At 43.7% G+C, this 26,209-nt stretch overlaps 1 protein-coding gene and 1 long non-coding RNA gene across 8 annotated transcripts in view; one reads left to right on the plus strand and one right to left on the minus strand.

The window, feature by feature from the left end:
- The window catches only part of LOC129050924 (ubiquitin carboxyl-terminal hydrolase 31-like), a 363,751-nt gene that overhangs the window by 263,501 nt on the left and 74,041 nt on the right, over positions 1–26,209 (plus strand). The window lies entirely within an intron of this gene.
- The window catches only part of LOC129050926 (uncharacterized), a 45,422-nt gene that overhangs the window by 10,531 nt on the left and 8,682 nt on the right, over positions 1–26,209 (minus strand). The window contains exon 2 of the long non-coding RNA XR_008514833.2: positions 17,049–17,102. This is a non-coding gene — a long non-coding RNA (uncharacterized LOC129050926). The remainder of the gene's footprint in view (positions 1–17,048; positions 17,103–26,209) is intronic.

Below are 26,209 nucleotides of genomic sequence, written 5' to 3' on the forward strand. Positions count from 1 at the left end.
TGTCATGATCTCGGCTCACCACATCTGCCTCCTAGGTTCAAGCGATTCTCCTGCCTCAGCCTCCCAAGTAGCTGAGACTACAGGTGTGTGCCACCATGCCCAGCTAATTTTTGTATTTTTAGTAGAGATGGGGTTTCCCTATGTTGGCAAGGCTGGTCTCGAACTCCTGACCTCATGATCTACCCGCCTCATCCTCCTAAAGTGCTGGGATTACAGGCGTGAGCCACCGTGCCCGGCCAACACGTCTCGCACTCTTACTGTTCCTGTTTCTTTCACTCTGCCTTTCTTTGCTTTTCCCTGTCATCCTCGCTGGTGTTTTTCTGTTGTTCCTTCTCCATCTCTCTTGAGCTCCATCTGACTATCTTTCTTAACTCTGCATCTCTGGGTCTTTCTGCCTCTGGTTCTGTTGCTCAGTTCTCTATGTAGCTCTTTGTCTCTTTGGCTTTACCTCTTGGTCTTTCTCTCCATTTGCCTCTGTGTGTCTCTCTTTCAGGTCAGGAAAGAGGACAGGTGAGTGCTCTGGTCTGGTACATCCCAATATGCTTCTGAGTCTTTCACCACATCTGGGGCTGACTCAGCTACCTGGCACCTGGGCCTGCTGGAGTGCTCAGTGAGGGAAAAGCCACCTGAAGATCTGCCTGCTGAGTGGGCTCAACCCCTAGGCCAGTCTGTCCCAAACAGTGGCCACTTCCCTCTGCCGTCATTGTCAGAATGGACAGCATAAGAGTTTGAGAGGTGGCCAAGCCCTCAGTCTACCCACCCCAGCCAGGTGAGCAAAAGAGGGAGACAGAGCCCTGCAGCATTGGGATCCTACTGGGGCTTTGCAGTTTGCCATTCTCCATGAGCTGGGCTGCTGCTTCTTGACTGGCAGTGAGAGGTGCAGGAAAAAGGAACTTAATTTACACAGAGACCTAGGAATCAGGAGTCAGGCTACTTCACCAACCCGCTTGCTGCATGACCTCATGAAAGTCTCTTGCCTTCTCCGGTTCTCAATCTCTTGTCTGTGAAATGAGGCTCTCTAGCCTTATCGCTAGCAAATATTTAAGAACATGGATCTGGGACAGTCACCCCCAGGTCCCTCCAGGGCAGACAATGAACCAGGACACTTCTGTACAGCCTCGTCAGCTATTAACATGTTGAAAGAATTCTACCGGTTAGAGTTATTTCCCTGAACTCCCAGAGTCACTCCCATCACTCTGGCCCTTCCTTCTAATCCCTATGGATTAGCAACTAACTCTTAATATCTGGCATAGCCAAGGGTGTCCTAGACCTTTCATTGTCATTGCTTCTCAGGTTGTTAAAATAAAATAAGACTGAGTTTCACTCTGTCACCCAGACTGGAGTGCAGTGGTGCAATCTCGGCTCACTGCAACCTCCACCTCCTGGGTTCAAGCAATTCTCCTGCCTCAGCCTCCCAAGGAGCTGGAATCACAGGCATGCACCACTATGTCCCCCTAATTTTTGTATTTTTGTAGAGATGGGGTTTCACCATGTTGGCCAGACTGGTCTCGAACTCCTTGCCTCAAGAGATCCACCTGCCTCAGCCTCCCAAAATGCTGGGATTACAGGCATGACCCACCATGCCTGGTCTAAAAAAAATGTTTTTTTAGTATCATCCCTGTTTCTACCACTCTATACCTTCAGGATAACAACAGATTTGATCTCTTAGTATTGCTGTCATATTAAATGAAGTGATACATATAAAGCCTTTAGCACAGTGCTGGGTACACAGCAAGTACTAAGTAAGCGGCAGCTAATATTATTAGGAGACAAATAAAGAAAGATTGTCCAGCATAATAGAAGTGATCATGATTTGAAAAAGTAATGACAACAAGTACTTCCAGTAATGCTAATACTTAGTGGGTCCTTGCTCTGTGCCAGGTGCTATTCTAAGTACTTCAAATGTAGTAACTCTTTTAATCTTCATATCAAACCTTGAAGTAGATGCTATTATTATGCCTATTTTACTCAAAAGCGAGAGAACAATTCTGAAGAGATGAGACCCCAGAAGAGAAGTGGACTGTGACCCTAAACAGTATAGGTCAGTGCAACATCCTGGAATTTGACTAGTTGTTATGGAATGAATTGTGTCTAACCCTCAAAAGATTCATATGTTGAATTCTTAATCCTTAGTACCTCAGAATGTAACCATATTTAGAGATAGGCTCTTTACAGGGTTATTTTTATGAGGTCATTAGGATGGGCCCTAATCCGATATGACTAGTGTTCTTTTGCTTGTTTGTTTGTTGTTGTTGTTGTTGTTGATTTTGAGACAGAGTCTTGCCCTGTTGCCCAGGCTGGAGTTCAGTGGCACAATCTCGGGTCACTGCAACCTCTGCATCCCAGGCTCAAGCAATTCTCCTGCCTCAGCCTCCCAAGTAGCTGGGATTATAGGCACACACCACTATGCCTCGCTAATTTTTGTATTTTTCTTTTTTTAATAGAGACAGGGTTTCACCATGTTGGCCAGGTGGCCTTAAATCCCTGACCTCAAGTGATCCGCCTGCCTCAGCCTCCCAAAGTGCTGGGATTACAGGCATGAGCCACCGCACCTGGCCGACTGGTGTCTTGATAACAAGAGGAAATTTGGACACAAACAAACACAGAGAGATGATGACGTGAAGACATGGGGGAAGACAGCCACCTACAAGTCAAAGAGGGAAGCTGGGAACAGACCTTTCCCTCGTGGGCCTCAGAAGGAACCAACCCTGCTGATGCCTTGACCTTGGCCTTCTGGCCTCCAAAATTGTGAAGAAATAACTTTATTTGGCTTACCCAAGGTTGTGGTACTAGGATACTAACATGCCAGCCAAAAGCACGTCTTCTCCATCTCCAAGGAACAGGAAGAAAGAGGAAAGAATCTTTGTCTTCTTTCTCTAAGGTACCAACCCCTGGTATGCTCTTTGGCCTCTTCAGTTTGGCACTGAGACCCTTCACCGTAGCCCGTAAACCACCCAAGCAGAAAGACCTTCTGGCACAGTCTAGCATTGTAAATTTTGACCATGAATATTACTTCCACCTGTAGCCACTTTGTTTAAGTCTGTTAGCATTTAGTATGTAGAATACTCAAGCCTGTATTTCATCAACAAGTATTTATAGAACTGCTACCCTGGCCCAGGCACTGCATTTTAAGGAAAAGTGTATGCTTAGCTTCATTTAACAGCCTACAGTAGACATTACCAATGTTCACTGATATCAAATTCTTTTTTTTTTTTTTGAGACAGGATCTTGCTCTGTCATCCAGGCTGGAATGCAGGGGTATGATATGATCATAGCTCATTGCAGCCTCAAACTTCTGGGCTCAAGCGATCCTCCCACCTCAACCTCCAGAGTAGCTAGAACTACAAGGACATGTCACCATGCCCAGCCTTTTTTTTTTTTTTTTTTTTTTTTGGAGAGACAGGGTCTTGCTTTGTCACTCAGGCTGGTCTTGAACTCCTGGGCTCAACTGATTTCCCACCTTGGCCTCCCAAAGCACTGGGATTACAGGCATAAGCCACTGTGCCTGGCCCCTCTCCTTTTAGACACACAGGAGACTAGCCTGACTTGTATCTAGAAGAGGTCATATGACTAATTCTGACCAATGGGCTTTGAGTAGAAATGACCTGTATCACTTCCAAATTCAAGCACTTAATTGCTGATGGGAGACCCTTCAGGCCCACTTAGCTTATTAGGAGAGTCATAGGGCCACCATGAACCTGACTTTCATCAGATTGCCACATGAGCAAGAAATAAACATTTTAAATTACTAAAATCAGCTGTGGTTTGATTCAGGAGCATAACTTACTCTGAAAAGTCAGCATCTTAATGATGACAGCAATGTATAAATATTTTATTTCTTACATGACATGTGGTTTGATTGTTGAGGGTGTTTGGGATTTTGTTGTTTGGATTTTTTTTTTTTTTTTTTTTTGCAGTTTTTCTTTGGGGGAGATTACATTTACTCAATTGTTACCATGTACCAGCCACTGTACTTTATATTCATGGTCTCAGTGAATCCCCTATGGGAAAGAATTTTTCCATTTATTCATTCATTCCGTAAATATTCATTGAGTGCCAACCAGGAGCTAGGCACTGAGAATAAATGGGGAAGGAGATAGATATGGTTGTCCCTAACCTCATGGAGCTTACAGTGCAGTGTGATACAGGGAGTTGGGGAAGATGTAATCAAATAATCTAATTAAAAAGTGTACCCATGCAAGCTGTAAGCGGGTCTCTGGGAGAATAAACACAGTCCTGTGAGCATGCATAACAAGAGAGTCCAACCTGGGCTGAGGTTGAGGGTGACATATTAAGGAAAGCATCCCAGAATAAAGGTCTGAAGAATGAAGTAGGATAAGCCTAGGCTAATAGCATTGTTATTCCCTTTACTGTTGAGAAAACTAATTTCCCTACAATGCAGTCTATAACAAGCAGAGCTAGGGTTTAAACCAAGGTCTGTCTAAATCCAAAGTCAATTCCCTAAACCACTGTACTATAGATGTATCTTTGTACTCAGAGGTAACTGAATTGTTCAGTATTTAAGATAATTATTCAGATATACAAGCACTACCCTTATCAGAGGATACTTTAGTCTCAGTATTTTAAGTATATCTGGAATTGTTGGGTTTGAGGTGTCTTCTAAATTGCCCAGCCACATGAGTATGTAGATATATTTTCAATGTTTGAATAAACATATTTGGGGTGGAGTCAAATATGCCATTGCCTAAGTCATTTTAAAAGACATAGAGCCAGGTGTGGTAGCTCACACCTTTAATCCCAGAACTTTGGGAGGATAAGGCAGCCTAATCGCTTGAGCCCAACAGTTTGAGACCAGTCTGGGCAACTCAGTAGGTCCCCATCTCTATAAAAAATACAAAAATTAGCCGGGTGTGGTGGCACGCACCTGTAGTCCCAGTTACTCAGGAGGCTGAGGTGGGAGAATCTCTTGAGCCCAGGAGGTCAAGGCTGCAGTGAGCTGTGATCACACCACTGCATCCCAGCTGGGGCAACATTGCGAGACCCTGTCTAAAAAAAAAAAAAAAAAAAAAAAATTAAAAAAAGACAGAAAATGTAAATAACTGAAAGTAGCATCAGCTAAACCAGCAATAAAAACAGCAATTAGAATCAATTTTCAAGCCACAATCAAAAAGCTCCACTCCACATCCCACATATCTCTTCAAAACAGATGATAAGTTAATTCCTAGCTCCTTTCAATTCATATTGTGTGTTCTCCAAAGGAATTCTACAGGACAACATATAAGTACAGATAATTGCACCATGCTTATGAAGCATTTTGGAAGTTAAAAATTGCGGTTGGAGGAACAGTTCAGTTGCTAGTAAAGATACGAAGGCAGAAGTTGTAAAATGGAAGAAAACGATGAAAACTGGAAATTAAGATTCTCCCCGTTGCCAATCCCAGCTTTTTTAGACTCTGATTAAGCTAGTAGACACTTTCATTGAATTCCTATTAAAAAAAAAAAAAAAAAGAGGAAGCACAAAGTCAAAAACCTTGAGCATAAATGTTTATCAGTTAGGGGTCTTTGGTTGCAGTTAACAGCAACTGACTAAAACAGAAAAGGAATTTATTAAAAGGAGCTCATTAGTGGGAAGACTGAAGAACTAGAATTTAAACAGACAGATGCTCCTGGTAGAAGACACTGTTCAATATTATCACCTAAGTTCTCCCCCATCCCTCACCAACTGGATTGAATCATCAGCCATGGAATCTTGTAATTGTATCCTTCTTTGCAGAATTCCATATCCTAGATCACATGCCTGTCCCTGGTCTAGTCCAGAAGGTTGATAGGAACCATGGATTATTAACCCACTAAGACTGCATTTTAGGGAGAGATAATTCCCCTAAAAGGCAGACTGGGTTTCTTAGGAAGGGGGAATAGAAAACAGGCAGCTGAGAGTGAGAGTGAGAGTGAGAGTGAGGGGAAGGGGGAAGGGGAAAGGGGGAAGGGGAAAGGGGGAAGGGGGAAGGGCAAGGGAAGATAAATGCCTCTACTTCCATCTGCTACTACATTTTACACCTGATGAAATGGAGACTCAGAAGTTCAGCAGGTCTCCTGCAGAGCCAGAATTCAACTCCAGGTAAATACAGAGCACTTCCCACTACTCCGCACTGACACTCATACAATATGCTCCTAGAAAACTATTGCGCTCTCTCTTTCTCTAAAACTCAAATGTAAATACAGGATATCTGTTTTATTAACTATGCTAAGTGGCAGAAACACAGCAGGAGGCAAGGTATTCATAGGCTTCCCCACAGAGCTCACAGTGTGACATTTTGGCCAGGAAGCCTCTTATAGGAAACACACAAGACCTCTCCAACATATGGATGGCATGAGGAGGTTATAAGGTGGAGCCTTCCCTCTGCTATGTCCACATCATCCATGACCCTCTCCCAAACTAACCATCTCAGTCAAACTAAGCTCATATGAAATCATTCCACATTGTACCCGTAATCATTCTGTCTTCCCTTTCCCACCAGCTTGTGTCATGAATTCCACCTGTCCTCTGCATTGCACAGCATGACCTCTTATATATCTGGAACACAGAAGCACCTCATATGAGTAAGGAAAGCAAGCACCTTGTATTCCATAAGGGATGGGGGGCATGGTGAATTGGTCTTGCCTTTCAGGAAGGCAATTTGCAAACTTGTATCAAGAATGTTAATGTTCACATCCTCTTGCCCCACCATTCCAATTCCAAAAATCTGTCCTAAGGAAACAATGAATTATGTCAATGCTCAAAGCAGCATTATTTATGAAACTACAAATCAGCAACACCCTAAACATAGAAGTATGTAAGGAAATCATAACTGTCGCTAACATGGAGACTTACAGGTATTGTGCTGATCCTATTTGTGATGACCAGGAAAATGCACCACATAGACTTCCAGCTACAGAGTGTAATTGACCAAAATCCCAAGAGCTTCCTGAAAATCTATTATTGCATTTGCACAGAGGCCATGCTTTCCACAAACTGCATCCAACTAACATCTGAGAACGGCAGGAATACCAAGACAAGCCCCTTTCCTGGGAGGTGAGAGACTCCTGTAACAGCCACCTTTGGTTCAAGAACTCCCTGATGGTCTTGTGAACCTTCCTTACACAGCATGACAATCTAGGACACTTCCACCCAACCTTTGTCCCTCTCTCCTTCACTTGGGGGTCAGACTTGCACTGTGGTCTGATGTCTCCTCCAACCTTCTCTAGCTCCCTCACCATTTTCTTTCAAAGTCATTTTCCATAAAGAATTCCTTGCATATTTGACCTTGTCTTGGTGTCTGCTTCTCAGAGGACTGGGACTAACACAAGTGAGGCCAGAAGTGGTGCAAGAAAACAAGCGGTAACATGGGAATTTAAGACTGGCTCACACTGCCCAGCAGGTGAAGAAGATGGTGTCCCAACTGGTAGATGGAACATGGTTAGTCCTTGACCAAAGGTGGTGTCTGGGTTGCTAAAAATTTCGCTGGGACATAGAAGAATATCCCAGTGGGAGAAAATGCTGTATCAAATGTAGTGATATAAGCAATTGGAAAATATGGAGCCAACCATGATTCAAAGTCAGGAGAGTTGGCTGGTTACTACCTAGTGGTATTGACGCCCTGCAGAAAGATACTGATTGACTGAAGGCTATTATCAAACAATTAATAGTAAAGTGAGGCCCAGAGAGCCTCTGCGGTAGCTAGCAAAAAAAAAAAAAAAAGAAAGAAAGAAAAAGAAAAAAAAACTGTGTTCTCTAATGGAAGTGCAGAGTGAGCTGAAAGGCAGACTGATGACCTGATTGTTATAGTTGCAGCACTTCAGAGATGTTTGAGTGCTCAACCAAGGTAGGCCTGTTATTTAAAGGTCATGGTTCTAGTGGGAAAAACTTGAGATTTTAAAATATGAGACAGAGACGTCTGGATGGATGCTGCTGAGAATACAGATTCTGCAACACTTCCCTGCCTGCTCTGCCTCCAGACTCTCTGGGTTTGCACAGGTAGCTGGCTCTTCCTTCGTAGGAGCTCCACTGTGCTGAAGGATGCTTTAGAAGCCTCTGCCTGGCAAGGCAAAAGTGAACCCCTTCAAAAGCCTCCCTTACCTTCTCTCCTGGATACCAGGCCAGTAACCAGGGCTAAATCCCAGGAAAACCTGGTTGGAGACATGCTGGCCTGGTAAAAGAGAAAAGAGTCTATACATCTAAAGAATATAAAGAGTTATATAGCATGTGTAGGGCCATGCTGCTTCCCCAAGATTGCCCCCAGTCAATGTCCAAGCATGGCAGGGATCCTGAGACAGACTGGTTTCCTAGAAGACATTTAATTCCTGTGATTAATAAGAATATAGAGATTGAGATGCAGATATAGATAGAGATGGAGATGGAGAGAAATAATGTAAATTCAACCTTCTGTATAATTTACACTTATATGCACACATACAAAAAAGTACAGGAATCCAAAAGAAATTACTGAAAATCCACAAAAGACATTTTTAAGAATGTTAGATTTTATTCATAATAGCTAAAAACTGAAAACAACTCAACATTCATCAATGGATAAGTAACAGTATAAAAGATAATGAAATACTATACAGCAATGAAAAAGACTATAGCTATATGCAACAAGCTAGGTGAATCTTACAAATACAATGTTGAGTGAGAGAAGCCAGACCTACAGAGGATATTCTGTAGGAGTCCACTTATATTAAGTTCAAAAATCATCAAATCTATTGTGAGAAGAACCAGAATAATAGTACCTTGTACTATGAGGGAGGCAGGGAGGTGAGTATTGACTAGAAAAGAGCAGGAAGGAAGGAAATTTACTGGAAATGTTCATTATCTTCATCTACGTGGTGGTTACATGGAGATATAGATAGAAATTCATTTTAAGTTGGATACTTGAAATTTGTGTACTTTATCACATTATTATACTTCAGAAGTTTAAAATGAAATAAAAAGAAGAAAATACACCAAAATGTTAACTGGCTATCTCTTGTTGATGGAATTATGGAGAACTTAAATTTCTTCATTGCAATTTTCTGCATTTTCCTAGTTTTCTGCAAAGAGGATATTTATCAGAAAGCAGAAACAATAAAAGTTACTCTTTAGAAGGAACATACATCATGAAATGATGTGCAAACTTCACTTGCTGTCAGCCGCCAGGTACTTTGCATGCAAAGCCAGTACCATAAAACGTCTGGGCCACAGAAATATTACTCTATGTCCTGGTTTTGACCACTTCATCACAATCCTAAAGCAATAACAGCATTGACAATATCATTGAGTAACTCTCCCTACGGTCATATTCTCTAGAAATTAAAACTTGAGTCTGTAATTTGGAATCCAAAAGCCATGGTACTTTAAGTATTTAGCCCTACTCTATATTGTTTCTTGAAAATTCCCAACAATGTCTCAAATCAAACCACAATTATAGACCTGTAAATGTAAAGCCATTATTATGTCTGGGCAAATGCCTTGATTCCACTTGCATTTTAATAGTTGTTTTCTGATATTGAAGTTACTAATGCTTTTGTCACTCCTTAATGACTATTCTTAGCAAACAAATTTTGTGCCTTACAATTAGTGATTTTCTTCATAATTATGGCTTTTTACAATTTTCACGAGATGACAAAAAATTCATCTTTTGCCCAAGAACTAGCTTATTAGTTAATGAAAATGTCTCTAATAGCAGCCTTTTAGATACCCTGCCAGAATCAAAAGCAGCATTCAGAGAAGAGAGAGGTTGCTTTCATATTAACATTCAAAATTAATTTCTGGGTAGGGGTTGGAAATGAGACGTAGGAGGCATAATTTCTTCCAAAGAGATTAAAATATCTATTCTTTCTGAAGTCCATGGAACTTGTTAAATCAATCAATGAATCAATCAATCTCTCTCTCTCTTACTCTCTCTCTCTGTTTTTCCTTGTTGTCTGTCTTTTCCTTTGCCTCTGCTCTGTACCCATCCCCTGGGATTTAAACCAAAGAATAAGAAAGGACTAATCTCTGGAGTTAGTATCTCGTGATTTCAATATTTCTGTTAAATCAACCCTCAGGGTACCTAAATCTTCACCTAGAGTTCGACTATTTAAGTTCACTTCTACTCTCCACCACTCCTCCCCCAAACTGTCCTCCCAAGTGTATTTGGTAAGCTACTTTCGCTGGCAAGGACACGCTGACCTAAGACAACTCTCCTACCTGTTCTTTGATTTTTGAACCATAAATACGGCATGCTGGGAACAGAATCTAATATCATCCCGCAAACAAGTGTCCCTATTTTCTCTGGCAGATGCAGTCTGGTTCACTTGGCTGGGTTTGTTAATAATATGAAAGGAAAGTGAACTTTATCAAAAAGTAGTAACTCATTTTTCTCATCCAGTAAAACCCATAAAAGATTTAGGCACAGCCCAAACAATTTACATCTTAAATATTCATGCCCCAGTCCCAGCCCCAAAATGACTTTTAAATTGTGTCTGGGGAATTTGTTGTGAGCTAACTGCCATGGCCCACTTTGGAGGGCTTCAAAGACTAGGAGAGAGAGAGACAGAGGAATATTCAGACCTGTTTTCCATTTCAGAGATTTACGAGGTAGCAAATGAAATTCGCTCCTGCTCTCAGATGATCCCCTGGGAAAAGATACATTCTCTGAATCTAGTAAATAAGGAGCTCAATATCAGCAAAGACTATGGTGGATGAAATTAATGTTCAAATCATCCTGGAGTTTCTCAGACAGGTTCTTTTGAGGCCAAGTTTCTCAATCTCAGTACTATCGGCATTTGGGGCTGCATAATTCTTTATTGTAGGGGACTATTCTGTGCACTGTAGGATGTTTAGCAGCATCCCTGACCTCTACAAACTAGATGCCAGGAGTACCTTCTCCCTAGCTGCGACAACCAAAAATGTCTCCAGAAATTGCCATGTGCCCCCTTGGTGGCGAGGGACAGGGGTGAGGAATTTCTTTGGTTGAGAACAAATATTTCAAAGGCAAATAAGTCTTATCCCTGTTTCATCCTAAACTTTAATGAGTTTATCTATTTTTTTTTTTTTTTTGCTTTTGGACTTATTGACAAATAACATGCACACAGAAAAGTGCATGAATTATAAGTACACAGCTCAAGGAATTGTAATCTGGATATTCTTATACTACCAGAACCCAACTCAAGAAACAGAACATCGCCAGCTCTCCAGACACCCACTGTGAACCTCCTTCCCTCCTTCCACCTATGGGCACAGGTGAGAGGTTGGAGTGGGTGAGTGCAGATGCCAGAATGTGGGGAGATGAGATTATGGGAGTCAGTGTGAATTCCCTTCTGGTTCCTTTATTTCTCTGAAAGAGCAAAGAAACATGGTCATCAGCTGAGAGTAAGAATGGGAATGAGATGGGGTTTGAGAAGAAAAGAGACATGTAAAATAGGTGTTGAAGAAAGTGAGAGATGCTATAGAAAACTTTATGGAGATTCCTTCTCCCTCAAAAAATTTGAGCTACCATACAATCCAGCAATCCCACTATTGAGTATTTATCCAAAAGAATTGAAATCAGGATCTCAAAGAGATATGAACACTCCAATGTATACTGCAGCTCTATTCGCAATAGCCAAGATGTGGAGACAACCTAAATGTCCCCTGATGTATGAATGGATAAAGAAAATGTGGTATATACATACACTTAAAAAACAAAAACAAACGGCCAGGCACGGTGGCTCACGCTTGTAACCCCAGCATCTTGGGAGGCCGAGGTGGGTGGATCACAAGGTCAGGAGATCGAGACCATCCTGGCTAGCACAGTGAAACCCCATCTCTACTAAAAATATAAAAAATTAGCTGGGCATAGTGGTGGGCGCCTGTAGTCCCAGCCACTCAGGAGGCTGAGGCAGGAGAATGGCGTGCCCGGGAGGTGGAGGTTGCAGTGAGCTGAGATCGCGCCACTGCACTCCAGCCTGGGTGACAGAGCGAGACTCCATCTCAAAAATTAAATACATACATACATACATACATACATACATACAAGGAAATTCTGCAATATCCAATGTGGATGAATCATAAGGATATTTTGCTTAGTGAAATAAGCCAGTCACAAAAAGACAAATATTGCATGACTGTAGTTGCAGATATATCATATTGTTTATGGCAGGAAATTAGAGTAGTCAAATGTATAGAGACATTAAATAGAATGGTAGTTGCCAGGGGCTGGAGGAAGGGGGAAAGAGGAAGCTGCTAACCAATAAATTCTCAATCATGCAGGACAAATATGTTCTAGAGATCTGCTGAACATTGTGCCAATCATTAACAATGCTGTATTGTACATCTAGACATTTCCTAAGAGGGTAGATCTCGTGTTAAACATTCTCACCACAATAAAATAAATTTTTAAAGAAATGAAAAAGGAAGATGCAGAATAAATGGGCTAGGAAAGTGCAGTGTGATCTCCTGGCAGTGTTAAGGGCTCATTTGAGGCTCCTAGCAAGGTCAGAGTAGTTTTGTATGTTTCTCCAGCCATGTTCAGTTTCTCAAGGGCAGGTACAGAGTAGGCAGAGAGTTGAATTTAACCGGGATTGTGACCATGCCAAGCAAACAATGCAAGAGAGGGACACAGGAATCACGAGTGTGGACAAAGGGATGGTGATAGTAATTGGCAATGGCTTAGAATCGGGAAAGGTGGTGAGAGAAGACATCAAGGGGGTGGATACAGGAGATCAATGGTTTAGAGCGCCACATAAGTAATCACAGGTGGAAAGAAGAGCATAAAGCTTTAACTCTTTGGCTCCACCACTTCCAAGCTGCAGGGCTTTGGGCAAGCTATTAAACCTCCCTAATCCCTCACCTATTAAAGCACCATCATAAAAGAACCTGCCTCCTAGAGTGATTTGGTAAGGACCAAATGAGATCACATTGTTCAGATGCTTAGAACAGTAGTTCTCCAAGCATGGTGCCTGGACCACCAGCATCAGCATCACCCCAAAATATGTTAGAAAGACACATCCTCAGGCTCTTCCCCAGACATATTGTAAATCAGAAACTCTGGGGGTCTTATTATTTTAATTATCATTTTCATTATAACCGTAATTATTGTGAAGTAGCTCTCTAGTACAACTGTTGATTACAATAATAAATGACATTTATTATACTTAATAAGTTTTCAGGCAATAAACTAAGCATTTTGCATGCATTATTTCAGCTAATTCTATCAATAATCTCTGAGGCAGATTTTATTATTATTCCCAATATACAGATGATGAAACTGAGGTTCCTATAAATTGAGCACTTTGCTGAAGGTCACACAAGCAGTAAGTGGCAAGATTAAGATTCAAACTCAAGGTTTGCAGCAGCCCTGAAAAGTAATATTTCTCTTTCAAACTTGAGTGTTAGTCTTTTCAATCATGGGAAAAAAGTAAATTGTTAACAATAAAAAGAATGTCACTGAAAATTTTTTGAAAAAAATTTAAATGGCAGTGAGCTTGATAACCAAGTACACTGGCATTTAGACAGCCCTATTATCTATTATGATAATATTAAGGCCTCCAATAAATCACCCAAGAACTTAATTACAAGGTAACTTTCACAGTGTCTTACCTGGATACCAAAATCATACAATTTACAATTTTTTAAATAAAGTAACCAATCAAATTTAATATATATGAAAAGCCACTCAACTTCTGCAACAAATTAAAGCAATAAAGTTCAAAGCAACACATATCATTTTTCACTTAACAAAGATAAAATGCCAAAATAGCAGGAGTGGAGTTGTAGAAAACATTTCATTGGTTGGCAATTAGGCAACATGTATCAAAATCCCTTGTCATGGTAATTTCAGTTCAAGACCAAAATTATAGAATTCTAGAACTTCAAGGGACTTCATTATCAATGTACAGATTAATTCTATCATTTTCTAAATGACAAAAACAATAAGGCACAAGAAGCTACCCAAGATCACACAACCAAACACTGATAAATACTTTTCATTTTTTTTCTCTAGATTTTCCCTATAATATATGGTTCAGGAACTCTAGTCCTGAATTTAAAATATCCTGTCTTCAGGAAGAGTCCAATATTCTTAATTCCTAAAGTTTTATGTAACATGTTTACCAACTTTTCATTATCCCAGGACTATTGAAGGAAATACTGATTCACCAATTGGGTTGACCAAGAGAATGATGTCAGAATTGAACAAGTTGCCTTTAAAATCCATGACTTGTGCTCATTACTTTTAGGTAAAAAGTCATTTTCATATATAACAAGCTAAACGCACATGGTAAAATGTACATGGTACATGGTAAAATGTACATGGTAAAAGTACATGGTACTCTTTAGAGTACATATTTCTCTAAAATATAAGCTTCTGAGATCCAGTGATCCTATCTTGGTCTCTTCCTTCAGCACCTCGGACAGTGCTCACCACCTAGTAAGGGCTCAATGAATTCAATCATTAACTGAAAAGAAAAGAAATAAGCTAGCCACCCATAAGACCTATTGTTTCAAGAAGAGTTAGAAATTTGAAATATTGTTTTAAAATTTATGAGAGTTACTCCATACATCAAAAGTATTCACGAAAGACTGGGCATGGTGGCTCTCACCTGTAATCTCAACACTTTGGGAGGCCAAGGTGGGCAGATCACTTAAGGCCAGGAATTCGAGACCAGCCTGGCCAACACAGTAAAACCCAGTCTGTACTAAAAATACCAAAAAAAAAAGCTGGCCATGGTGGTGCGTGCCTGTAGTCCCAGATGCTCAGGAGGCTGAGGCACAAGAATCACTTGAGCCCAGGAGGCAGAGGTTGTAGTGAGCAGAGACAGCGCCACCACACTCCAGCCTGGGTGACAGAGAGAGACTCTGTCTCAAAAAAATTAAAAGAATAAAATAAAAATTTTAAAAGTATTCATGAAAAATAGGATGTAAGACAACACAGTTCACCTAAAGTGAATGTCAAGTGGCTCTAATCCCTGGGCTCTGGAAATTCACAACCTGGCTCACAGCATCTATTCCCTGAGCCACTCCCTCTTTCCACATATACCAGCCAGCTTTGCCTCTCTGTGGGGATGTCTTTGGGCTCAGTCCAGCTGCCCACCAAATCCCATGGCTCAAATTGAGGAGCCTATATATTTTGTCCTTTAGTAAGGAAGTCAACTTTTACCAAGGAAAGTTCATTCTATTCATGTGGGAAGTACCACTGGAAATCCACTTTGTTGTCTCCTAGGTATTAGGAGGAAGAAAATGGAAATAGATGTCTTTTTGATATTTTAGGAGATGGCCATACCCCAGCAGTCAGATTTTCCTTCTTAAGACAGGAAAGAACCAAGTCTCTGTTTCTAAAAGATCATAAGAACGTAAATGAGCATAGCTCAATACACTGTTAGTAAAGGCACAACCATTATCCCTTTGTTTCCAATCTGCTAGACCTCTCTCTTTATGATGCCCCTAGCACCAAAAATCTATTTCAGTCACATGCAAGCCATATAAGCACCATCTAAGAGAAGTTAACGGCAGTCTAATGGAAATTCCCTTGAGCTGAGTCCCAGATATGCCTCTTACTAGCTGTGTGACCTTTAGCATATCACTTCACTTCTGTAAGCCTTCACTTCCTCTGTGGCAAAACAAAGATAATACGAGTACCCACCTTATAGGACTACGGTAAGACCTACGTGAGATAACATGTGCAAATGCTCAATAAATTGCCATTCTTATTGGCACACTCTAGTCAGTCAACTATGAACATTGTCCTCACTGCTCTTGTTCAACCCCATGCTGATGTATTTGATCACATTTTCCTCTTTTTCCTTGAGGACCTTCTTCTCCATAGCAACACACTGTTGGTAAAGGCACAACCATCACCCCTTTATTTCTAATCTGCTGATCCTCTCTCCTTATGATGCTTCCAGCGCCAAAAAACTATTTCAGTCACATGCAGTCTATCCAAGCACCATCTAAGAGAAGTTAAGGGCATTCTAGTAGAAATTCCCTTGAGTTGAGTCCATGGCACATCGCTAACTCCATGGTTTCAAGCTTTACAGAATCCTTCTCTAACCACCTCAATGAATAATAAGAATGTCAGCTCATATTTACTAAGGGCTTACTATGTACATGGCACTTGCTAAACATGTGCTGTCTTAAATCCTCACACACCCCTGCAATGTGCCTTCCATTGTGAACTCCATTTTATAGATGTAAACACTGATCCTCAGACGGTGAAGTGGTTTTCCCAAGATCACACCAGTAATAAGTGATGGAGCTATGATTCATACCCAGGCAGTCTGCCTCCAGAGCCTTATATCCAATCCAATCCTCTACAACCTTCTCTCTTCTTTCAGATATCTATATATAACACACCTGAGCCTCACTGTTTTCTAAGTTTCCATACAGGCCAATATTCAATCTTGAACTGAACTACTTAGTCCTTGAATGCAGAGTCATCTTTCCTGTCCTGGGGTCTAGCCTAGTACTAGTCTGATCCCACATACCTAGTAAGTCCTTCTTAAACAACTCAAACTACTTCATCTCGTCTTGCCAGCAGCCACAAGTTAAGCAAACTACAATCATTGAAGACGACCTCATTTCTCACCACTCTCCCGTGCTCTCTCTCTCTCTCTCTAGTCCCACCACACTTGGCCTTGTTGCTCTTCCTAAAACATACTGGAAATTCTCTGCTTGCTGAGTTTGCTTCCCGTAATGTTCTTCCCACAGATATCTACATGGTTCGCACTCTTGCCTCTTCAAGTCTTTGCTCAAAATTCTTCTGTTGCAGAAAGCCTTCTCTGACCTCCCTATTTTTAATAGAAACCTCCTCCATTTCTTCTCTGCTTTTGCTACCTCTTTCCTTTGCTTAATTTTCTTCATTAAACTTATCACCTTCCAATATACTATATACATTCCTCTTTTTTGTTGTTTCTTAATGTCTATTTCTCCCCACTAGACTATAAACTAGTAAAAAGGCCATGTTTGGGACTTTTATTCCTGTACTTTTTCTGCAGACCATATTAAACACCTTATTCCTGGTTCCTCATGGCAGGGATTTTTGTCTGTTTTGTTCAGATATCTCCCCAGCACCCAGAATATGACCTGCAATTCAGTAGATATTCAATACATACGTGTCAAGGATCTCTGTCTGTTGATCGGCTTTGCCTCTTTCCACAGCAGAAATTCTGCAAAGAAAGACATGATTTTTCTTTTGCTTTCTGGGTCCTTCAAGTAGCCCAAAGAAATAGCCCTTTCCTTCCACCAAACCAGAAGGTGCCATTTCATCTTGCCCAAAGCCTGGTCAAAATTCAGGCTTTCCACTGCTTACATAGACCAAGAATAATATCTAACAGGGAGGCGGAGGCCAAGTGGTCTTCACCGAGGAAGATAGAGATCAGTGGGAAAAAAAAGAGCCAGGTTCAACCTGAATTACATAATTTGCTGTTGCAAGGTAGGAGCCCATTTCTCCAAAAGAAAAAGTCTGGAAAATGGCAGGACTATGGTCTGAGAAATATTATCCCAACAGGAGCAAGTCTCCATCAGCGATTACCTCTCCCAGCTTTACCAGCTGTTGAACAGGGACAAAAGACCAAAGCCTGCAGACCACACCTGACTGTACCTTGCACTTGGGCTTTCTAAGTTTAAAGCAGTGCGCTATATTTTTTTCAGACAACCATAAAAGTGCCTTTCATTTGCAGCATGGTGCCTATTTCACCTCTAAGTTGTCTAAAGCTTTAGAAAACTCTCCCTGCCATCAATGTCCCCAAGGTTCATGAAGGGTGAATGTAGTCTAACTCAAAAGGAAATCTTTATCCTCACGAGAAAAGAGACTCTGATACCCAGTGACCTGCTGTAATTGATGTCTCCAGAGACTCTCCTTCACTCTCCACCCTGGCAGAATCAGGGCTTGGCATTTAACAGGGTATAGAAAAAAAAGGAAAACTGGAATGGGAGGCCCAGCCTGATTCTTTTACTACCTCATCATTAGACCTTTGGCAAATCAACTCCTGAGCACTTATTATTGTGTAAGGAGAAAGAAATAGTGTCAGATAAAGACAGAACCAGAAGTCAAACCCTGCACTACAAGTCTGTGATCTTAACCTCTACATTACATTGCTTCCCCAATTCATCTTTATAGCCCATTTCTCCCTTTCCCCTCTAAAATGTTAGTTTTTCTTCTCTCAGAAACTTTTCTTTCCAAGTTACATGAATGATTTTGACAAAACAGCACATTTTCTTCTTTCATATCATCTGAAATACTCACAGTTTGCTACTGTGCATTATGCTTCTGATTAAAAAACAAAAGGCAAGTGTAAACATTATGTCTTCCAGGACTCAATTTATACAAATTACCTAGTAGACGAAGGCAATGCCCAAGAAGCCATTGTGTCTGGAGAAGAGTAAGACGATGTAAACATAAGAAAATACCCCAAGCACAGTGCAAAAAGCTCTAAAAACTGGGATGTAGCAATAAGGGGGTGGGTGGTGCACACTGTGAAACATTCTCCTCTTGTACAATGTCACTATTTTCTGGTTTAATTAGAATCAGATAGTGTGCAATATAATCACCTGATAACACAATTCTGTCAAACATGGAAGAGTAATATTCAAGTGACTGAAGCATGAACATAATTCACCTCAAGCAAGGGAGAGAAATTCAAGACCAGCCTAAGTGAGATCCCATGTCTACACTTTTTTTTTTTTAACTTAGCCTGGTATAGTGGCTTGTGCCTGTAGTCCCAGCTGCTCAAGAGGCTGAGGCAGGAGGACTGCTTGAGCCTGGGAGGTCGAGGCTGCAGTGAGCTATGATCCCACCACTGTACTCCAGCCTGGGTGACAGAGCAAGACCCTGTCTCAAAAAAAGAAATCACTCCAGCTGCTATTGCTGCTGCTGATAATTGTGATGACAGTTGTGATGGGCTTTGCTGCTGTCATGCTGGAGTTTTGGTCGGCTTTTCTTTTTTTATGCCAGTCCAACATCTCATCTCTTCCTCTTTTACCCTGGTGCCTCCTCTGGGAGTTCCCCATTATGAACACCACAGTGAGGGGATGGTGGCCTCCCCTTCCACTAGGAAACCCTCAGTGGGCTGGGCATGGTGGCTCACGCCTGTAATCTCAACACTTTGGGAGGCCGAGACAGGTGGATCACTTGAGGTCAGGAGTTCAAGACCAGCCTGGCCATCATGGTGAAACCCCGTCTCTACTAAAAATACAAAAATTAGCCAAGCATGGTAGCATGCACCTGTAATCATAGCTACTCAGGAGGCTGAGGCAGGAGAATTGCTTGAATCCGGGAGGCAGAGGTTGCAGTGAGCTGAGATCACACCACTGCACTCCAGCCTGCGTGACAGAGCGAGACTCTGTCTCAAAAAAAGGAAAATGGAAACCCTAAGTGGCCAGGCCTCCCTCCCTGCACCCCAGCCTGAAGGTCATGTGGCTTGGTTGGACCAATGAGTTGCTCTCCTCAGACTCTGCATCATGAGGGGTGATCCCAGCAAGGGGCCGCAGGAGGTCCTATCCACATGGTGGCCATGGGGGTTTTAGGACCAGACTGCTCCTACCAGGGGCCTTTTCTGTGACTGCCGCTGCTCAGATCTTCAGAGCCTCCTTGGCCCCCACTCATTTCCCCAGCCTGGATGCCCCAGCTTCCTGGTGGGTTTGTGGACCCCTAGAGTTTTCCAATAATTTCCCTTTTTGCTCAAGGCAACTAAGTTTTCTTTTTTTGAGATGGAGTTTTGCTGTGTCACCGAGGCTGGAGTACAATGGTGCAATCTCAGCTTACCCAAACTCTGCCTCCCAGGTTCAAGTGATTCTCCTACCTCAGCCTCCTGAGTAGCTGAGATTACAGGCACACGCCACCACACCCGGTTAATTTTTGTAGTTTTAGTAGAGACAGGGTTTCACCATGTTGGCCGGGCTGGTCTCAAACTCCTGACCTCAGGTGATCCATCCGCCTCAGCCTCCCAAAGTGCTGGGATTACAGGCGTGAGCCACCATGTCCAGCCTGCAGCCAAGTTTTCTGTTACTTGCAACCAAGAGCCACTCTTGATGCAATAATGAAGACAGCCAGGCAGGTTCATTGGGAGCCAGCTAATGACAGCTCCCAAATCCAGCTGTCTGGCCCAGGCTGCTCTGCTGGACTCCAGGCATGGACATCTACCTGCTGACTCCACATCTCCTCCAAAGCTTAGATTTCTCACACTCAACGTGTCCACCATACTCCTGATACTCCCTTCTCAATTGATGGCAACCTCATTCTTCAAGGTGCTGAAGCCAAAAACCACAGGTCACCCATTATTTCTCTTCTTCTCTCTCTCACCGCATCTGCACTCCTTTCAAAATACATCCAGAATCTAATAACCTTGTCTCACCTCTTGCTACCACTTTAGTCCAAGCCACCACCACACTTACTGAATGACTATATGGTAGCCACCAAATTCACCTTCCTGCTTCCGACTCCCCAACCCTACCCCTACCTTCGTACTATTCTCAACACCACAGCCAGAGAGAGCCTGTAGAAAGCTACATCCAGTTAAGCCACTTGGGTTGGTCAATTTGATGTGTCAAATTGACTGGGCCACTGGCTGCCCAGAATTTTTATTTTATTTTATTTTATTTTGAGACAAGGTCTTGCTCTGTCGCTCAGGCTGGAGTGCAGTGGCACAGTCAGTCATGGCTCACTGCAGCCTCAACCTCCCTGGGCTCACACGATCCTTCCACCTTAGCCTCCTGAGTAGCTGGTACCACATGTGCCACCATACCAGCTAATCTTTGTAATTTTTTTATAGATACAGGGTTCTGCCATGTTGCCCAGGCTGGTCTCAAACTCCTGGGCTCAAGTGATCCACTCATTTTGGCTTTCCAACGTGCTGGGATTACAGGTGTGAGCCACCATGCCTGGCCCCCAGATATTTTTGTTCAAACATTATTGTGAGTGTGTGTCTGTAAGGGTGTTCCTGGGTGAGATTCACATTTGAACTGTAGACTGAATAGAGCAAGTTGCCCTCCCTAATGTGGGTGGGCCCCATCCAATCAGTTGAAGGCCCAAATACAACAAAAAGGCAGAGTACAAGGGAACTCCTACTGCCTGCCTGCTTGGGCTGGGACACCGTGTTTTTCCAGCCTGAGACTTGAACTGAAACATTGGCTTTTCCCGGGTCTCAAGTCTGCTCACGTTAGGACCAGAACTTGTCATTGGATCTCCTGGGAACTCCCAGGGTCTTTGGGACTCACGCTGGAGCTAAATCATCAGTTCTCCTGGGTCTCCTGTTTGCCAGCTGCCGATCTTGGGACTTCTCGGCCTCCATAATCATGCGCGCCAATTCATTATAATAAATATCTTTAAATAAATTAATATAGGCCGGGTGCAGTGACTCTTGCCTGTAATCCCAGCACTTTGGAAGGCTGAGGCGGGTGGCACACCTGAGGTCAGGAGTTCGAGACCAGCCTGGCCAACATGGTGAAACCCCATCTCAAGTACAAAAACTAGCCAGGTGTGGTGGCGGGCACCTGTAATCCCAGCTACTTGGGAGGCTGAAGCATGAGAATCACTTGAACCCAGGAGACGGAGGTTGCAGTAGGCTGAGATCGCACCACTGCACTCCAGCCTGGGTGAAAGAGCGAAACTCAGTCTCAAAATTAATTAATTAATTAATATAGACAGGTGTATATCCTGTTGGTTCTCTTTCTCTGGAGAACCCTAATATGCCACTCCTCTGCTCAAACTCCTGCACTGGCTCCCCTCTGACCCAGAAGAAAAGCCAAAATCCTTCTCACAGCCTCCAAAGGCCCTGCAAACTCTAACCCACCCGTCATTACCTCTTTGCCTTCATCTCCGACAATCTTCTCCCTTCTGTACTGGGCTTCAGGCACACTGGCACTCACTCTGTTTCTTGAACACCCCACACATGCTCTGGCCTAAGGGCCTTTGCACTGACTGTCCCTTCTCCCCGGAATTCTCCTCTCCCAGAGATCTACACGGCTGGTTGCGTAATTCCTGCCAATCTTTATTCAACAGTCAGCTTCTCAATGAGCCCTTCCCAGGCCACCCTTTCTGAAATATTAATCTCCCCACCCACCCCAACACTGAATAGTATGTCTTTCCTACTTTTCTGTTTAGCATGCGCTGTGTTGATCTTATCTGTCTCATTTACTTCCTGTCCTTTTTTTTTTTTTTTTTTAGATGGAGTTTCACTCTGTCGCCCAAGCTGGAGTGTGGTGGCTCGATCTCGGCTCACTGCAACCTCCGCCTCTTGGGTTCAACTGATTTCCCTGCCTCAGCCTCCTGAGTAGCTAGGATTACAGGTGCGTGCCACCACACCTGGCTAATTTTTGTATTTTTAGTAGAAATGGGGTTTCACCATGTTGGCCAGGCTGGTCTCAAACTACTGACCTCAAGTGATCAGCCCGCCTCGGCCTCCCAAAGTGCTGGGATTATAGGCATGAGCCACCCTGCCTAGCTACTTCCTGTCTCTTCTGCCAGAATGTGAGTTCCTAAAAACCAAAGACAGAGCTTGTTCGATTCCAGCTGTATCCCCAGAGTAATGCCTGACACAGACTTAGCACTCCATAAATATGTGTGGAATTTAGCCATCCATCCATTGACTCATTTATTGCACACCTACTCTGCGCTAGGCACACAAGTAATTTTATAACAACACAGCAAGGGAGGTCTTATCATCTCTAGTTTAGATAAGGAAACTTAGACTCAAAGAGAAGGGTGCTACCCCAAGTTATCCACTCAGAAATTGCCAGAGCCAAGATGGACACTTGCATAGCTCCAAACCATTCCTTCTGTCTTTTGTTTTCTTCTTTTGTAAAGATGGAGTCTCGCTATGTTGCCCAGGCTGGTCTCAAACTCCTGGGCTCAAGCAATCCACCCAAAGTGATCCTCCCAAAGTGCTGGGATTACAGGTGTGAGCCCCTCACCCAGCCCAGCCTTTTTTTTTTTTTTCTTTTTTTAAAATGGAGTCTCGCTCTGTCACCCAGGCTGGAGTGCAGTGGCGCAATCTCGCCTCACTGCAACCTCTGCCTCCTGGGTTCAAGCCATTCTCCTGCCTCAGCCTCCCGAGTAGCTGGGATTACAAGCGCCCGTCACCACGCCCAGCTAATTTTTGTACTTTTAGTAGAGACGGGCTTCACCATTGGTGAAGGTTGGTCAGGTTGGTCTCGAACTCCTGGCCTCTATTGATCTGCCCACCCCAGCCTCCCAAAGTGCTGGGATTACAGGCATGAGCCACCATGCCTGGCCTGGCTTTCCTTCTTTCTGTGTAGTCCCATGAAGTAAGATCTGAATTGAGATGGAGTCCTGCTGGCAGTAACTGGCTATGAGGCCCCAGCTGTCACGTACACTGTCTGTTCCTTAGGAAACAGGACACGGAGGCCAAACCACCACCAGGTCCCCTTCTCTCCATATCGTGAAAACCTGGTGCCATCCTGTGGCTGCCAGCTCGACTCAGGGTCCTCTGACCCACTCCACATGAATGTGAAACCTTTCTCTGGGGAACATCCCTCAGCTTCGGTGACTTCCAGCCTCACTCTGCAAATCCCCGCTTCCTTTGCAAAGTCTGCATTTGTCTCTCTTTTAATAAGAAAAACCTGACCTCCTTCTGGTTTTCTGTTGAAAGAGAAATTGCTAGTACTTTCCAACTACTAACCAAAATCTAGAGTTTCCTGTGGTCCCACCGAAGCACCACTTCCCTTCTCCCACCTCCCCCACCTGCTCTTTCATACAAGCTGGCAGATGGGCACCACAGCCAGGGTCCTCTCCCACAACCAGCCTTGGGCCCGCACCTCAGTTTGGTGGTAGCCCCTGCCACTTCCTCACCCCATGGCTCCATGGGACCCAGGACCAGCTTGCAGCCCCTTGATTCAGGCTCCTCTCTCTGGGGTGCTCCTCTCCCACCACTTCCCTTCTTCTAGACTGGGTATGTGGGGCTGGATGAATCCTCTACAGAAAAGAGCCCAGCACCAGGTCAGACATAGATGGGTTCAAATCTCAGCTCTGACCCAGTTAGCTGTATGGCCTCAGGCTAGACACTTAAACCCTCTGAACTGCCTTTTTTTATTTTTCTTTTTTTTTTTTGAGATGGAGTCTTGCTCTGTCACCCACGCCAGAGTACAGTGGCGTGATCACTGCAACCTCCACCTCCTGGGTTCAAGCAATTCTCCTGCCTCAGCCTCCCGAGTAGCTGGGATTACAGGCGCACGCCACCACATCCAGCTAATTTTTGTATTTTTAGTAGAGACAGGATTTCACCATGTTGGCCAGGTTGATCTCAAACTCCTGACCTCAGGTGATCCATCTGCCTCGGCCTCCCAAAGTGCTGGGATTACAGGTGTCAGCCACTGTGCCTGGCCAATAATAATAAATTTTAGAAACAAAGAATATGATATGCTACATGTCAGAAATATCCTACTAGGACCAAACCTTTAGAAGCAGAAAAGTGAGGAGTTGGCAGAAATCCCAGGGAAGACTTGAGACCGCCTCAGGAATGGGGTAGAGGAGGAGGAGGAAGACAGGACATTGGGGGAAATTTTATTGAAATCAGAAGGGGCAAAAAGGGCCCCAGATGACATCTGCTTTATATTCAGAAGTAAAGGAGTGAAGAATAATATTGGGAATGGGATGCTAGTAATGGGTACTACAGACAGGTCCAGAAATCTGTAGTACCAGCTGGAGAGATAAAAGCAATCCTGACACTCAACAAAAGGCAGTACCAGTTATTCTCCTTGTGCGTGTATGCATGTGTGTGATATATAACAGTGTGTATGTATGTGTGTGCATAGATATGTGTGTGTGTGTATATGCATATTAGCACAGGTTCTCAAAAATATTTATTGGATGGATGAGTGGATTGGTGGATGGATGGATGAATGAACGCACGGAAGGATAGGTGGGTGGATGGATAGATGGATGGTTGGATGAATGCGTGGATGGATGGATGGATGGGTAGATGGATGGGTGGGTAGGTGGGTGGGTGGATGGGTGGATGGGTGAGTGGGTGGGTGAATGGAGGGTAGGTGGATGGATGGATGGAGGGTAGTTGGGTAGATAGGTGGGTAGGTGGATGGAGAGATAGACTGATGAGGTACACCAACTATTCCTGTCCTCCGGGCCTCAAATCAACTCTCTTTTGCCTCAAGACTGGCAACACTTCTACTTTCCTTCCTCCTCCCTCTGGCGTCCTCCTCTTCCCCACGGCAAGTAAATGCTGTACCCCAGCTCCAGTCTGGGCTTGCGCTCAGGGACCAATATGCCAGGACATTTGCAGTCCTACCCTGCCACCTACAGGGAACTCTGTGGTACTGCAGAGAGGAGCCCCCATTTGACTTCGATTCCGGGCAGCGCCACGTCTCTCACCTTATTCAGAAAGAGAAAGGGTAGCAGTCAGAGTGCTTGGCAAGGAGTGGGCAAAGCCCACGGGGAACTGGGAGCTGGTTTCGGCTTAGAATCTTCTTTGAAAGGGTGAAAACATTGGGCTAATTCAGGTACGCAGAGCCCAGAGCTGTTAGGTAGGGAAGGCAGGCACATCAGGGAGAGCGGGGGAGGGAAGAGGAGGGAGGGACCAGGAGGCGTGAAAGAGCACCCGCCTGGAGGTCACGTCCCCACTCCCCTTTCACCCCTGACCGCCCGTGCGACCTGGAACTGCTCACTTCTCCCCTCTCTAGACCTCACTTTGTTCAACTGAAACACAGGCCAGAAGATTCCTTTTTTATTTTTTGAGACGGAGTTTTACTCTTGTCTCCCAGGCTGGAGTGCAGTGGCACGATCTTGGCTCACTGCAACCTCCGCCTCCCGGGTTCAAGCGATTCTCCTGCCTCAGCCTCCCGAGTAGCTGGGATTACAGGCGCCTGCCACCATGCCCGGCTGATTTTTGTATTATTTTAGTGGAGACGGAGTTTCACCACGTTGATCAGGCTGGTCTGAAACTCCTGACCTCACGTGATCCACCCACCTCGGCCTCCCAAAGTGCTGGGATTACAGGCATGAGCCACCGCACCAGGCCAGAAGATTCCTTTAAATCATTCACCAAGCTTTTCCACTTATGTGCTGGCTTATGTCACTTCACAACAGACCTGTGAGGTGTGGGTCTAGTTAGGGTTATTACTTTAACAAGATAAAAATATCTGTAGGAAGGCTACAGTTGGCCCTCTGCCTCTGTGAGTTCCGCATCTATGGATTCAACCAACCGAGGATAAAAAAAATATTCAGGAAGGCTGGGCACAGTGGCTCATGCCTGTAATCCCAGCAATTTGGCAGGCTGAGACAGGAGGATCACTTGAGGCCAGA

The sequence above is a fragment of the Pongo abelii genome, chromosome 18 (assembly GCF_028885655.2).
Source record: "Pongo abelii isolate AG06213 chromosome 18, NHGRI_mPonAbe1-v2.0_pri, whole genome shotgun sequence".
Taxonomy (NCBI): domain Eukaryota; kingdom Metazoa; phylum Chordata; class Mammalia; order Primates; family Hominidae; genus Pongo; species Pongo abelii.